Genomic DNA, 14,579 nt, shown 5'->3' on the forward strand with positions numbered 1-14,579 from the left:
TACCTTGCTTACAACTTAATATCCATGCATGCATCGTATATACATATAATACGTATATGCGGTACTTGCTCTCCTGAAGAAAATGTTGATTGCCGTAGATGGCGCAAAAGTCAATCTCTCTCTCTCTCTCTATATATATATACATATATCGCGAATACTCGGTCTCTATAGCGTTTCAAGGTGGTTAATATAGGGAAAGAAAAAGAGATTCTCCTTCGTGAAACATTCCGTGATATATCCTAAGATATCCGACGCTCCAAGAAAAGTCGTGCAGGCTGCACTCTGCAGTATATATATAAGTCGTGCGCGTATATGTATATGGATACGACCAACGAACCATCTCCTCTCAGGCCTTGCATGCTCTGCAAAAGAAGAAAAGCGAGCCACGCTCGCTTATATAATACGCGACTAGCGTCAGCGGAATTGCTCGCAAAAAACCTTATTAAATTCCAATTACGCAACACGAATACGTGCTTCCTGTAAGCGCAATAGTTTCAGGTGAGAGCGTTTTTCACCTCGAGTTTTTGCTTCGCGAATGAGAAATTTATTGAAATTAACGGGTTGGACGTAAGTAAACAAGGAAGAGGGGGTGGAATGCGCATGGATGTAGATGCAGAAATTGGAAAGAGAAGGAGCGAGAGGAGAGAAATATGTGTGCATGTAAGAAAAGAAAGGGAAGGACGAAAGTGACGTAAGAAGCAGCTATATAGCGTTAAAGAAAAACGATGAAAAGGATGGAGAGGGGGTTTGGGGGTTTGGGGGATGGAAGCGCGAGCGAGGCTAGCGGGGGGGGGGGGGAGGGGAGGGGGGAGAAGGATAAATAAGACTGAAAACGTTGAATAGTGAAAACGAGAGCGAGAGGGGTCGAAAGAGGAGGTGAAGAAACGAGGAGGAGAGCCGAGAGTATAGCGCGAGGAAAGAGTGGATGTGTTTGGGGGAAAAGGGGGAGGGATGGATGCTGCGTCCGGGTGCCGCGGCGCGGGCGCTCATATCGATCTCTGCAGCTGCTGCTGCGAGGCGAGCGACGAGGCAGGCTTGCGCGCGCCTGTGCCTCGGAACGGTGACGAGAGGGGAAGCAAGAGAGGCCTGGCGACGCCACGGGGAAACGAAGAAATCGGAGCAAGGGAGACGCGCACACTGCAGCCAGAACCACATGCAAACCGAGCCGGAAGGGGGGAGAGAAACCACATCCCCCAAGGCTGCTATACATGGTACTACGAGAGAGAGAGAGAGTCTCCTGGTGAAGGCTGCATGGTGGCCGGCCGGTCGGCCGGGGTTGAAAGCTCGAGAGAAACGACTGCAGCTCCGTTGAGGGCTTCGAGAGTAGGTAAGCAGCACGGAGATGTAGCCTTAACGGCCAGGAACAAAGACTAACGAGAAAGTACTATACAGTCGGATGAGAAGCGACGTAGAAGAATTATGAGATATCGAGAGGAAGAAAGAATTCTCAATCTTTCGGATAAATGAGAATGGAGAGGAGAAAGGCGGAGAAAGAGGATCGACCGACCACTGCAGGATGAGAGGAGGAACGAAGGAAATTTCTTGAGATCTTGCGTGGGCTGGGTGGGCTGTGCGAGTCGGAGAGAGAGAGAGAGAGAGAGAGAGACTCGTAAAGGTGATGGAGGGGCTGGAAATATAAAAGAAAGGGCTTTGGGCATTAAGGGGGAGCGAAGGTAGCAGAGTAAATAAGGTGCGAAGGAAAGCCATGCGCATAGATGCATGGAGTAAGAGAGAAATGATGTTTTTGGGGTGGGGAGATCTTTCCTAATGGAGAAAGGTGGTGGGGTTGGCGTGGGTGGTGTTAGGGGAGGTAAAGAGGGGAAGGGGCGCTGGGAGGGCTGGCTAGGAGGGGGAAAATAAACGCGTAGCCGGGAGTTTGACGAGTCGGGCTGGCTGGCTGGCTGCCGACGCTGCTGCCTGCCGTGCCGTGGCTCGCTCGTTCGGCCGAGCCAGCAGCAGCAGCAACGGCGGCGGCGGAGGTAACGGACGGACGGACGGAAGGAAGAGCTCGGGGCAAGCGCCAAGCGGAGGAGCACGGCTGAGGAGACCAGTAAGCTCGGAGCTTTCGGACGGTCGCGACGTCCCCGGAACGAGCCGAACGCCGCGGGGCACGCGACCCGACCCGACCCGACCCGACCCGATCCGGCCCGACACGGGCCCCCCTCGACCTTGAAAACCCCCCAACGACCCGTGCTCTACCCCTCCTCCCCTCCCCATCCGCAGCCAATCTAACCAGTAGCCTTTTCCTCAAATTATCCACGTTATTTCCATTGAATTCTACCCGGTTTCGCGTCACGCCGCCGGGGATTCGTGCGTATACTGCGGCTATTCCGGTATATATATATATATATATGCGCACACACACACACACACCTATATCCAGCGCACGAACAAAGATTTTTCAACGTTTCGCGCGAGCTACGATAAAAATTGTTGAGAACCAAAGAGAAGGAGAAGCCAGCCAGCCAGACACCTGTGACCAACCGAAGAAAGAAAGTCGAAAAGAGACCTCTCCAGTCCCTCTTTTTGGTGCTTCCCATTGGCTCGTCTCTTTTCTTCAGTCTCCTCCTTTACTCTCTTACCTACCGCTTCCCTGCACAGTGGAGAAAACTGTGATTCTCGGATTTTTCGTGCTTAGTGCGAATTGGATTTTTCCAGTTGATGTGAAATGGCGGGAGAGGTAAATTAAAGATGAATTCTTTCTTATGATTATTTTTGCTGATCCGTAACTTGGAAGGTCAAACCTTTGGGCCTCGCTCGATATTTTATTGCTTCATCAGAAGAGTGTAAATCCACTTTTCTACCCAACTTTTTTCCACTTGTAATAAATTCAACTGTATTATTCATATATGTGTATGGTGGACTTGCGATTGGTACTTGTTAGCTTTATTGATAAGTCGGGGGGATGCCGAGTCCGAATGATAGATTTGGGCGAAGGGTAGCAAGTTTCGGGGAGGGGGGAGAGAGTCGAGGGTTTGCCACTAGATTTCACCTTTCGTTATATATAAATATGAGCTTGTGTTATATTGCTGCAAATGTCGAATCAAGAATTCAGCGTTTATTTAACTTGAGAGCTTTTCTTTCCTTTTCCTTTTCCTCCTTTTTAATTGGAAGACTAAAACTTTGATCGGGATTTTACGTGACGCGTAGTTTGGGTGGTAGAGGCGCGTGTAAGCCTATATCTAATTAACCTACTTGTCAAAGCGCACTGATTACCCATTTGTTTAATTGTTAAAAGTTTTATTAATCGGGCTGCACACATGTGTGGGAGAAAAAGCGAAACATCGAGAAGACACGCAATTTATTACGAAACCTAAACATACTGAATTAATTCACCTTGCTGGATCCTTGATGAAAAATTAAAACTTTAATCAAAAAGATTCCAAGGGTAGAAATAAATTTTTTAGTTGCGCTATATACTTTCACGTGGCTCTCACAATTATTACGGAGAAACGTACGTACGTAAAAATGGACTAGACGCGAGTAAGAAAATAATTGTTAATATGGCCCAAAGCTAAAATTACTCTGTGTTAAATAGAAATTAAAATGATTGGATTATCAGAAATAATCGCAACTATTTTAACATCAAAGGGATTCGACCGTAGTATATTATTACTTCGTTTACATATTATTCTTGTAGAATGATCAACGTTCGTGCGAGACAAAAATATGATAAAAGATTAAAGAAAACAAATTAGTATGACATGCGAGGAATAAATAAGTTGAAGAAAGTAACGGAGAAAAATAATCTAACGTAAAACGACCCCGAGGAAATGTCTAAAAAGTTGTGTACATATAAAGGTAATAAGCTTGTATCATGTAGCTACCCCAAATATATATAATTTAATAAAATAAAAGTGGCTTGGATGGCAAAATTTCAAAGCATATACGCGTTCAAAGTAAAGCTCGCGTACACTGCAAGTTTATTGACTAGTTGAAACATTTATAATTCGATTAAATAGACCTGAAAGCCAAGCTACCAGGTATAAATCGCTCTACAAATTTTTCGTGGAAACTTATTTTAAAGCAATGCGACAAAGTATGAGTGCATGGGAAAAGTAGAATCGTAAAGATGATCCAGTGAATCAAAGCTGAGAGGCCAATCTATGAATCTATTGTACGTATATAAAATCGAATCGCTCAAAAGCTGCAAAAGCGAATGGGAAAAAATTAGTCTGAAAGGGAGAGACCATGCAAAGCAAAGATACCAGTTGAATTTCTATCAATTTCATGCACTCGTTTTTCCGAAAAAGATGAGCTGAAAGGCAAATCGAATATATTGTTGCGGATAAAATGTATAGGAGGAAAGACATAAAAAGAAGAAATAAAATTTCAGAGATAAAGCTGGACTGACTCGGAGGATTTAAAAAGTAAACACGTAGCGCCCGCGTGTGAGAGGGTAAGAGAAAAAGTGAGAAATATTTTATAATGTAGACCTAAAAGCTGTGAAACTCAAGTCCTTAAGTTGACGCAGTTTTAGCCCAACTTTAAGAATCAGTCTGTGAATAACAAAGTTGAAAGTTGAGGTTAAAAATTGAGTAGGATGGAGCTTAAAGTTACTTGCAAACATATCGAAGCACGCAGTATAATGATGATGAGCTACGAGTTATTTTGTATAAAGAGAAGCTTTATATAAGCGCGCGTTTACCCCAACAAATGAATCTGCATGCGCATGATTTATCAAATAAAGATAAGTATTTTAATTTTTAGAGTCTCGCGGTGGATTCTCAACAAGAATGAATGAAGCAGACTATACTAATGAACCGCGTACAGTGGATAAAATAAGATGAAATTTTAAGATTGAACAATCTGTTGGATTTAGGCAAAGAAAGCAAAGGTCGATATATATATATTTATATAGATTTGTGGAATTCGGTCCAAGCCTGAGCACAAATGAGATTTACCACTAAAGTGCTACAAAGTAGATAAGGAAGAGATCCATTCGAGTCTTCAGGCTTCGTAATAGCTGTTTAGTTTGGAGAAATAAGAAGCGCGCGAGCAATGAACTTTGGGTATTTTAGAAAAGTTGGCTGTAAGGGGATAAAGTTTATGAAGGAAAATGGTATATACATTGTAGTGCGCGAGATTCAAGTTTTGCCATGCAGGGATCGTTGGACCGTAAACGGTGCAATGTGTGCGCGAGGTTAAACTTTTCAATTAACGAGTCTGAGCTTAATTGCTGTCTCGTTCCAGGTGAGAACAAATGGTGCAGGAAAAAATGCTGAGAGACGATTAGGAGTAGAAAACTCTCGCACTTAAGGGGATGCTGAAGCCTGCATGCTCTCTCGCCTTCCCTTCACCCACTCCTCTCTCTCTCTCTCTCTCTCTCTCTCTCCAATCAACTTGCCTCAATTCTTTTAGAAAAATCTCGGCCGATATTCATGCAGTGACATTTTAATGGTTAGGCTGTTGGCTTCATAGAAACGTACATATTGTAATAGAGAGCGAGAGAGAGAGAGAGGGAGAGTTTCGCAACAACAATTCAGGCACAAATATTAATGAGCAATTAAAAGCAAGAGTGCATTTTAAGAAAGGATTTTCAAAGAAAAAACAAGTTTTTCGAGTGAGTAGATGTAGAGAGTTTTTAGTAGAGAAGAGTGTGCAAGAGAGAGAGAGAGAGAGAGAGAGAGTCGTGTTGAAGCGGATAGTGCGCAAATGTCAGCTGAGAAGATGGTATCCCTCGCAGAAATTAAGTCAACTTTGGACATTAATGAAAATTGGAAGAAAAAGTGGAGCGAGATACGCGCGTGTGTCAAGATGAATTTCACCATTAGAGTTGCGAGTTTGAGCTTTTGAATTGATTTTTGGAGAAATATAGTCGCGTGCAATAATGGCTGCGCAGCAGTCGAGGGGAAAGGCGAACCTTTCCTTTGCGATATTTTTCACTGCAGCAAGAAAGTGGCGAAACGAACGACAGGTTGTTTGGAAATAGTGGCACAAATCGAAGGGGTTTGTTTTGCTTGGCCATCTCTCGAGAGTATCTCCAACAGTCTCTGCATGTATACCCTTGGAAAAAACCAAACACACAGCACCAGCACCGAGAAGACCGAGTATAGCTCTCTTTCGTACAAAACTGAACACGTTGATGGATATTTAATGAGTTCCACTATATTACCCACTGAACGTAAAAGCTGAGGGAGCAAACACGTGGTAAACTTTCAGTGTGAAGCTGGATTAACTGTTATTCAACAAAGAGAATAAAAATCTAAGCTACTTTATCTTTTGAATAATAACATCTTGCGAATAATTATATTTTACTCCCTCCTTATTCAAGGGAGTTTAATATGATCTTACAATTATTTTATAATCGTATCTCATTTAAATTGTATGCATCGAAAATGCAAAAAAAAAAAAGGAGAAAAGGATGTGACTATAGATTTACGGAGGAAGAGAGAGAGAGAGAGAGTGAAATGTAAATAATGTTCGAGAGAATTTTAACTCGAGCTTTTTGACTTTTTCCACTGATAGTTTAGTTTGGAGGGACACGATACGCATGGCGAGGTGCACAGGCTTGAATTTTGGATTTTTAAATTTGCAAGGTAAGACGCGTACATATACGGTCTAAGGGGAATCTGCCGTTGTCTGCATGGTTTGGCGAGCTTGCAGCATGATGAAATCCAGCAGGGAAAAGTGTACGTGTTTGTGGGGGACTGGAGAGTCGAACAAATTGTCCGCACCAAGAAGAAGGAGCGAAGCGCTAGCTGGGACGATTAGAGATGTGGAAAGAGATAGGAAAGCAGGTTGGACTGTTGGAGTAGATAATGGTGAGCGAAGCCGTTTTCTTGCCATTCCCCAACGAGTCTCGATGAGAGCTCTCCCTCTCTCTCTCTCTCTCTCTCTATATATATATATATATATATATAGAAACTGAGGGAAAACCAAGCACACAAAACTCTTTCCATATATAAATCGAATGGGAAAAATCTACAAAGATGTATCTACATAAGCTAGGCAAGATTTCTTATAAACATCTTTCCTATTATATTGTCTGAAATTCAATTTCACAGTAAAATCAATTGTAGTAGCAGTTTTTGAAGATGACAAAAAAATGATGACGGAAAAAATATTCAGCCTTGAGGAAAGCTCGATAAGCTCGACCCTTGCTCGCAGGAATAGGAAATTGTGAAAGAAAAAAATGTCTCCTATATAAATCCAGTGGAAAAAATCCAGAAGAGATACTAAAGCTCATCGATATTTTAATGCAAACGTCTTTGCTGCTGTCTATTAAAATTTAACTTGAGAATAAAATCAATATTATTATTACACACTCGGGGATGAAGAGAGAGAAAGAGAGAGAGAGAGAGAGAGACGAAATCTGAGAGATTGCTCGAGTGTCGGCAAAAGGGCTAAATAGATATATTTAAGATATTTAACAACCTCGCACAAAACTCGCGCGTCACGTATCTCTATTATACACGAGATTCAACAATATAATATTTTTCCTATTGTGTCGCTGCAGTATATATTAGGTATCGCGTGAGAGAATGCTTGTGCGATAATCCCTGAAAAATGTTGCCTTGTTTTACATCGAAGAAATATTCCGATTGATTTCATTATTAATGGTATTATAATATAAGCTGTACGCTATATATATATATATATATATATGCGTGTGTGTAGAAAAATGCATGGGATCCAGTCCAGCGAGAAGAGCAGCAATTAAAAAAGCTCTGCGCTTTGATTCATCGCCAGCCAATCTAATACTTAAATAATACGTGCCGTAAAGCCTACGCTAGATGCGTATAATTTTGTTGTTGTCTTTTTTTAAAAAATCATTATATTTAGGTCAAATGGTGTGTTTCATACAAGTTGAATTTACATGCAAGAGAGAATGATCGGTACAATAAGGCGCGCGAGCTGTTCTTTGTACATATAGGCATCAGCATTGTTGGTATCGGTGGATGAAAATACAGCTCTCGCGGGCGCGATGTATAATAAAGAAAATTCAACAACTAATTAGGCCGCAGGAGGATTTGGATAAAAGACACGCTGATGAAAACTGATTTTCAGATGAGATTAAAAAGGGGTCGTGTTAAGAAAGTGAAAGCTGAGCATAGAAGCTGCTTTATGGAAGTCTAATATTCAAGGATTGAGAAAGGTGAGCTGCTTAAATGATATTTAATGAGCAGCTCGAGCTGATATCTCACGTAAAGGTGAAGCGTGGATGAATTTTATGTTTGAAGCTGGCCTCTCCAATAGCTCCGGCCGTCTCTCTCCACTCTCTCTCTCTCTCTCTCTCTCTCTCTCTCGCGCGCGCGCGCGGCTTATCACAATCTTGTCTTTGGAGCTAGGTCGATTAAAGGCTGCGGCTGATCTTTTCCAGCCAATGCTAACGCGAATCCGATCTTCCGAATGGCCATGCTCGACTCTCGATCTATATACTTTATACAAGTACCTCGAGAATCGGTATTCTCGCTGCACAAGCTTAAAATAAATTCCATCCTTTTCTATAAAGTCCTTCCGCGCGCGCGCGCACTAACGAGCCTTATCTTTGAGAGACCCATGCAACCATTCTAAGAATTTCATCATTTCTCAATCAGTTGCTCGATCGCGACTCAGGATAGTCTGCAGGATTACGGCAAAGCATTTGCCCGTGATAATCAGTTCCCTCGTACAAGGGAGGATGCTCGACGTCACATAATTTTAAACGTTTCAATGATAAATAAGGTTTCTCCTTTGAATGAACAATAAAGGATATGCAATTATATTTGCTATCATGAAAATTCTATTCGAGTATTAAAAACGGTATCCGAATATGTGGCACGAAAAATAAATAAATATTTTAGTGCATGATATATAAGTTTCTCTGTGTGCTTGCATCGTAGAAAGAGTTCATAAAGAAATATTGAGAGACGCAGCTGACATTTTATAATGGATGGATTTGATGCAGCAAAGTCGATATAGTCATAACTGGACGATAAATTTATTTATGACCGGAGTTTAATAATCGTGACACAATAATATCACTCGCATGATCAAAGAAGACTTTTCGGGGTGGGGAGAATGCGACCAGAGTACGTGTAAAAAGTTCCTGAAGACCTAGCAAAGCATCGTTGAGCTAGATTTAAAACTGCATGCCAGTAGCGTGCAGTACACACACTCGCTCACCAATAACACTCATGTACGTTACAACGATTACATCACAGATTGCTCGAGTTATTCAAGATGACGATATATCGAGCACCAACTCTCTCTCTCTCTCTCTCTCTCTTCAGCTACAATGCATGACTTTTATTTTTGCTTTTGACGATATCACACAGAGAACCTATAGTTTTTGCATTGCCAAAACCAAATACGTGCTTTATAAAGATTTCCAATTGTTTCGTTCCATGTAATTTACTTGTGCAGTTAAGCAAGACTATATATAGGAAACTCTAGAATCAGTTGGTAATATATTTTTATATTCATTTCTATATAAAAGTGGAAATTAATAATTATTATTCCTGCACTCTCTCCACTGTTATTATTCATAAATAAATTTATCTATATTGTTATACACGCACATTGGAAAATTGGTAAAACGATCCTCGAAATTATCTGTTTACACAGGTAATAATGTTCATTTATAAAATTTCTATTTGAATCATGAAATTTCCAAATAAAAAGCTGAAATTTTTTATATCCAAAATCACAGCTTCATTAATTACGTGCTTTAGAACTGCAAAATACCTATTATTTGTTTATGAAATTGCTCTTTCGATTATTTAACATTTTGTTAATAAAAGGCTCCGGTGAATTTTGTTATTTGCCTTATCAAGCATTATACTTGGCTAGTATACTGTATTATTCACATTGTTTTTTTTTTTTTTTTTTTTTTTTTTTTGTACAAATTATGTGGAGAAATTGCATCTCTCCTTGCCTACAGCTAGCTCTCATCAGTATAAGAGGAAATTTCAAACTTTTCACCATTTATTTCTGTTCACATTCATTTAGAAGTTTGGATGTTTTGCTTATATTAAGTTTCCATCAACCAGCATAGATATACATACTAGTTTATAGCTTATTGTACTTTTAAATTACTTTTTCCATTTTCTTTCCACCTGATATCATTCGAATTTTTGGTAAAAATATATTAAAAAGAAATAATAAAATAAAAGGTACACTGCAATTTACAGATTTATTGATTGGCGAGAATTGGAAGTAAAGTGAGAGAAAAGTTGTATTTTGGAACGTTTGTCGATTGATTCGGATTGAGTCAGTGGGAATTTATATCGTTACTATACTGTTTCGTACACACAATCAGAGTGAATGAGAGCTCTGAATGAATATCAATGGGGGGTGTGGGGGGTGGAGTAATATCCAGCAGAGCGATCACACTTTGATCTTGATGACAATTTCCCAATTTCCCAATTTCCCAATTTTCCAATTTTCCAATTTCCATGAAAAGACGGTGCTTTCATTCAACATTTTTGTAAGAAACATATTACTCTAGTGAAGCGTTATACTGCTAAAATGTGAACAAAAACTCGCCTAATAAACTTTTATTATACCAAAACTTTTCTTGAAAAAAAAAGAGAAGGATATATCGTACAAAATATATGTAGGAATGAAAGAAATGTTGAAACGGCTCTAATCATGTAGCACGATGAAATGTATAGAAAATAGAAAATAGAAATAAAGGAGGGAAGCTAGCCTGCAGGTTGAAGAAAAAATCTACGTTACTAACATTTTTTTCCGATATATTTGTTCAGCAATTTCCAATCGGAGGAGTCAAAGCTATATCGAAACGGCGCGCTGGCGCGATTCTCTCCTATTTAATAGGGATTTAATCAGCAATCGATTTGGGCATCGAATCAAAAGTTTCAAACGATCTCTGCTCTCCGGCTGCCCTCGAATGAACAGCGATTAATCGTCAACTGCATGACCAATCGTAAAAACTCATTTTGCATTCTCTTTGACTGATTTAGAGTCGGCTAAAGTAAGCCAAATTGTATAATTGGCTGGATAGGATAATTGATAGGATATACTTTCGAGGTGAAAAGTCAAGAAGAAGAAGAAGGAAAGGAAGGTACGCGAGTGATGGAGCAGTTAAATGGATCGGACCAAAAAGAGGTTAACTATATACGTATACGTAGAGGGAAAGGGGTATATGATTATAAATATTAAATGGCTCACACTACTCTATAATTTAGCAGTAAGCAGTATAGGAAATGACAGAGTTAGTTGTGCAAATAAGCTGCGAAACACCACGGGGGAGATTTGATATGACGAAGGCTTACAATGAGCGAGTATTATGCAAGTAAATGTATAGTAGCCTGCATATATACATGTATAACACATAGATGCATACATGGAGGAAAGTATGAAATTTCGTGGATTGATTGAAATTGATGGAATATCCTCGATAGGGAATATTATTAAATTACAGAAATCCATTAACAAAGGGATTTTGAATGTTTCAGGTATCGGGTTGACTGGTGGCTACTGGCTGGCTAGGCTGGCTGGCTGGGAAATAGCTCTAGCTAGATAGATCCTGCTGTGCAGTATAATGAGTGGCCGAAATTCAAGTCCGCTCCAATCAGAGGAGGATTACTGTTGTCGAGGTTCGAGCTAGCGTATTATATGCATCTATATACATATATATATATATATATATATCTGCAGATAAAAAGGGCAATATTATATCGATTCCCTCGGGATATTCGAGGGATCCTTCGAGCACGGTCGCTTTTTAAACTCGACAATTTGGCGGTACAGGCAGAGAGAGAGAGAGAGAGCAGTTTTCACAGCAATATCATGAAGTAACGAACCCCCCAAGCGAAACGAACAATAGTTTCGTACTAAACATCTTGAAAGTTCCTGGGGATAAACTGAAAAGGCCTCGGAGAATCACGAAGCTTGCGGGATAAAGTGGCAGAGGCAGCTATAGGAGAGAAAGGAAGGAAAAACTTGCGGTGAAAACCATTCTTCCTTTTTATATCGTCGCTAAATGGAGAGAAGGGGAAAAGATTTCTAACGCGGCTCATCTTTCGCTCGTCGTCCCGAAATTTGCCCTCGCGCTGATGCCCCCTCTGCGCAAGCCAATTTTCAACAAATTAATTCATCCATCCACTATTGGCTATAAAAAGATCGAACCTGCAGTCGTTCATCGATCATTTATATATTTAATCGAAAGATCGACATCTCGCTGGCTGACTCCTTTTCTTCTTCGTCGCACCAACAATTTTTACAAGGCTCTGGATATAAATTTTAAATCTTTCGATCAACTAGCAAACGTTCTTAGAGAGCGACGTACATCAGGACAGAGAAAAGGCAGGAGGAAAGTTTGAAAATTTAATCGTTGCTGCTATAGCTTCCAACGACATTTCTACCTTATATAATATTCAATTCTCTTCTCTGACAATAATGAATTAATTGTTATTCGCACAGAAAGAAATTCACGCGGATGACCGACCGAGAGACACTATAACCCGGAAGAATCTCAATTAGGATCTTTGCAAGAATAAACAAACATTTCCACCGGGAGACTCTCGCCCTCTATTGAGTTTTAATCAAAAAGACTCTTTCTCTTTTCGCTGGATAGCTCGCGAGCTTCCCCAGCCAGATCTTTCATAGTGCTCTCGAAAATAGGCAAAAGGACATTTTTTAAAACTGCCCCGAGAAGAATGCTTTTTTAATTATCAACAGTATAGTCATCCGACTCGTCAAAAAAAATATATATATATATATATATATATATATGCGCGGTAAATTTAAAAATTCCGCCAAGGAACAATTCGCATTTTTAACGCTCGCGAAATTAAGCTGTCTTTGCCTACATTTAATAATAATAATTTATTGCTTCGATATTTGTTCCCAACCAACTGACCACAACCTGCGAAGCTCCGACCGGTGGAAATTTTCAGGCAGAAACTACGCGCAGCAAGATACATATACATATATACCTATACATTTACTACATATGTACAGGATTTAAAATTCCAAGTAATTGCTTTTGCTTTCCAGCTAAAAATTAATTTTCCTTGTGGCTTGATAAATTTTTCAAAGGACAAAGAAAGGCCAGGAAATATTCTCTAGAAGGAAAATTCCCATGCAGGGAAAGCGAAAAGTGGTACTACTTTACATATTTTAATCATCGACCTACCTCTCTTTTTCACCACTGATGTCAGATCATTTCTCGGGACAATTACAACATTTTCCAAGAGAGCCGGAGCTATAGTTTCTTTCAAATCTTTCGTATATACAAGTATCCATGCATCTAACTATACAATATGATTCGCGCCTCTGATAAAAATTCTCTAATTCTATAATAATACCCTAATGAAATCTCTGGAAAAAGAAGAGAAAAGGAAAAGAGATGCTCAAAATCGAAATGTATAGTCGAAGAAAGTATTATTATTTGACCAAAGCTTGAGAAACACCACACGACCAACGCAATTGTATAATGATGTTGCAATATAAAGGTCCAAATTTTCTAGAGAAAGATTATCCGAAGAAATAAAGTTTAGAGGAATAGCAATTATTAAGTAATTCTTATCACGCGAGAAGAGTACGTCAATTTCCATCGGTATAAAATCTCCTGCTGAAAATTCGGGATAGCAGCTGGGAAAGAAAAAACAATCGGAATTATTGTATTAGGGTATTGGAGGAAATGGCCCGAAGAAGCTAGACTGAAGAAGAGAGTATACATACATGCATACATACATATGTACATGTGCGTCGAATCGCTCCTTTTGTAAGAAAGCTCTCATTTTCCTGGCTAAAAGATCATTTCTCCAGCTATATTCAAGCAAGTTTTGCAGCAGCAGCAGAGGGGTCGAGAGGATACAAAGTTGCGCGAAAAAATCCAAAGTAGAGTCAAGGAAGAAGATAAAGGGGGCCATTTAAACAGTTGTCTTTTTAATTACCAACGCCATGCAATTAATCTCTGGCCACACAACTGTTCAGGTATGCTCTTCAATTCATTATACGTTCATCCATGTATAATATTCCTATATCTGATATTCCCCCACTACCATTTATCATTTCGCATTTAAATTCGTTCGTCAAGAAAGCTCCTTTTTAGAAATCGCACACCGGAGATAAAATACATATAGGTATATATATATATATATGTATTTCGCGCTTTTCCAACCCTTTCTTTGTCTCTCCCTCTACTCTTAATCTCCTCCCACAACTCTCTGCACGATTCTCTCTGCACGAACGATAAACGACCCACTTAATTCCCTTCGTTAACAAATTTCTTTCTTTATTTGTTGGTTTCGATGAAATTATTCAGAAATCTCGTTTCCTAGCTTCCACTTTATTAATTACTTCGTCAAGATTTAAATTAATCAAGCTTTGTAATCTTACTCGCTCGTCAATTGAGAAAATTTCTCGGCTAATTAAGAAAATCTTTAAAATCTGATACAAATATTTAACAGAAAAAACGAAATCTTTTTTATACATTTTCGTCAAATCAGCGAGCTTTTCATTACTCGACTCTCGGTGAAAAGAGGGTTGAGAGAATTTTCTGCAAACTTTCTCGATAATCATTGAATGCTGAATTAGGGAAATTGAATATTCGAGGAGTCTAGTCTAGGATCTTGGATGAAAATACTTTGAACGATGCGGAGTATTAACCGAGAAGCCAGGATATC

The 14,579-nt window shown here is 39.7% G+C and overlaps 1 protein-coding gene across 3 annotated transcripts in view; it reads left to right on the forward strand.

Moving 5' to 3' along the window:
• Nucleotides 1-1,917: 1,917 nt before the first annotated feature.
• Nucleotides 1,918-14,579, forward strand: part of Pde6 (phosphodiesterase 6) — a 30,778-nt gene continuing 18,116 nt past the window's right edge. Inside the window, exons 1-3 of one of the 3 annotated variants that reach the window (XM_066730126.1) lie at nucleotides 1,918-2,680; nucleotides 11,403-11,543; nucleotides 11,605-13,887. The gene's annotated coding sequence lies outside the window, so the exon portion shown is untranslated. The remainder of the gene's footprint in view (nucleotides 2,681-11,402; nucleotides 11,544-11,604; nucleotides 13,888-14,579) is intronic. The other 2 variants (XM_066730127.1, XM_066730128.1) reach the window with 2 other exon arrangements.

This window comes from Prorops nasuta, unplaced genomic scaffold (assembly GCF_024137725.1).
Source record: "Prorops nasuta isolate Cenicafe-Biocafe unplaced genomic scaffold, Cenicafe_Pnas_1.2 PNAS00008, whole genome shotgun sequence".
Classification (NCBI taxonomy): Eukaryota; Metazoa; Arthropoda; class Insecta; order Hymenoptera; family Bethylidae; genus Prorops; species Prorops nasuta.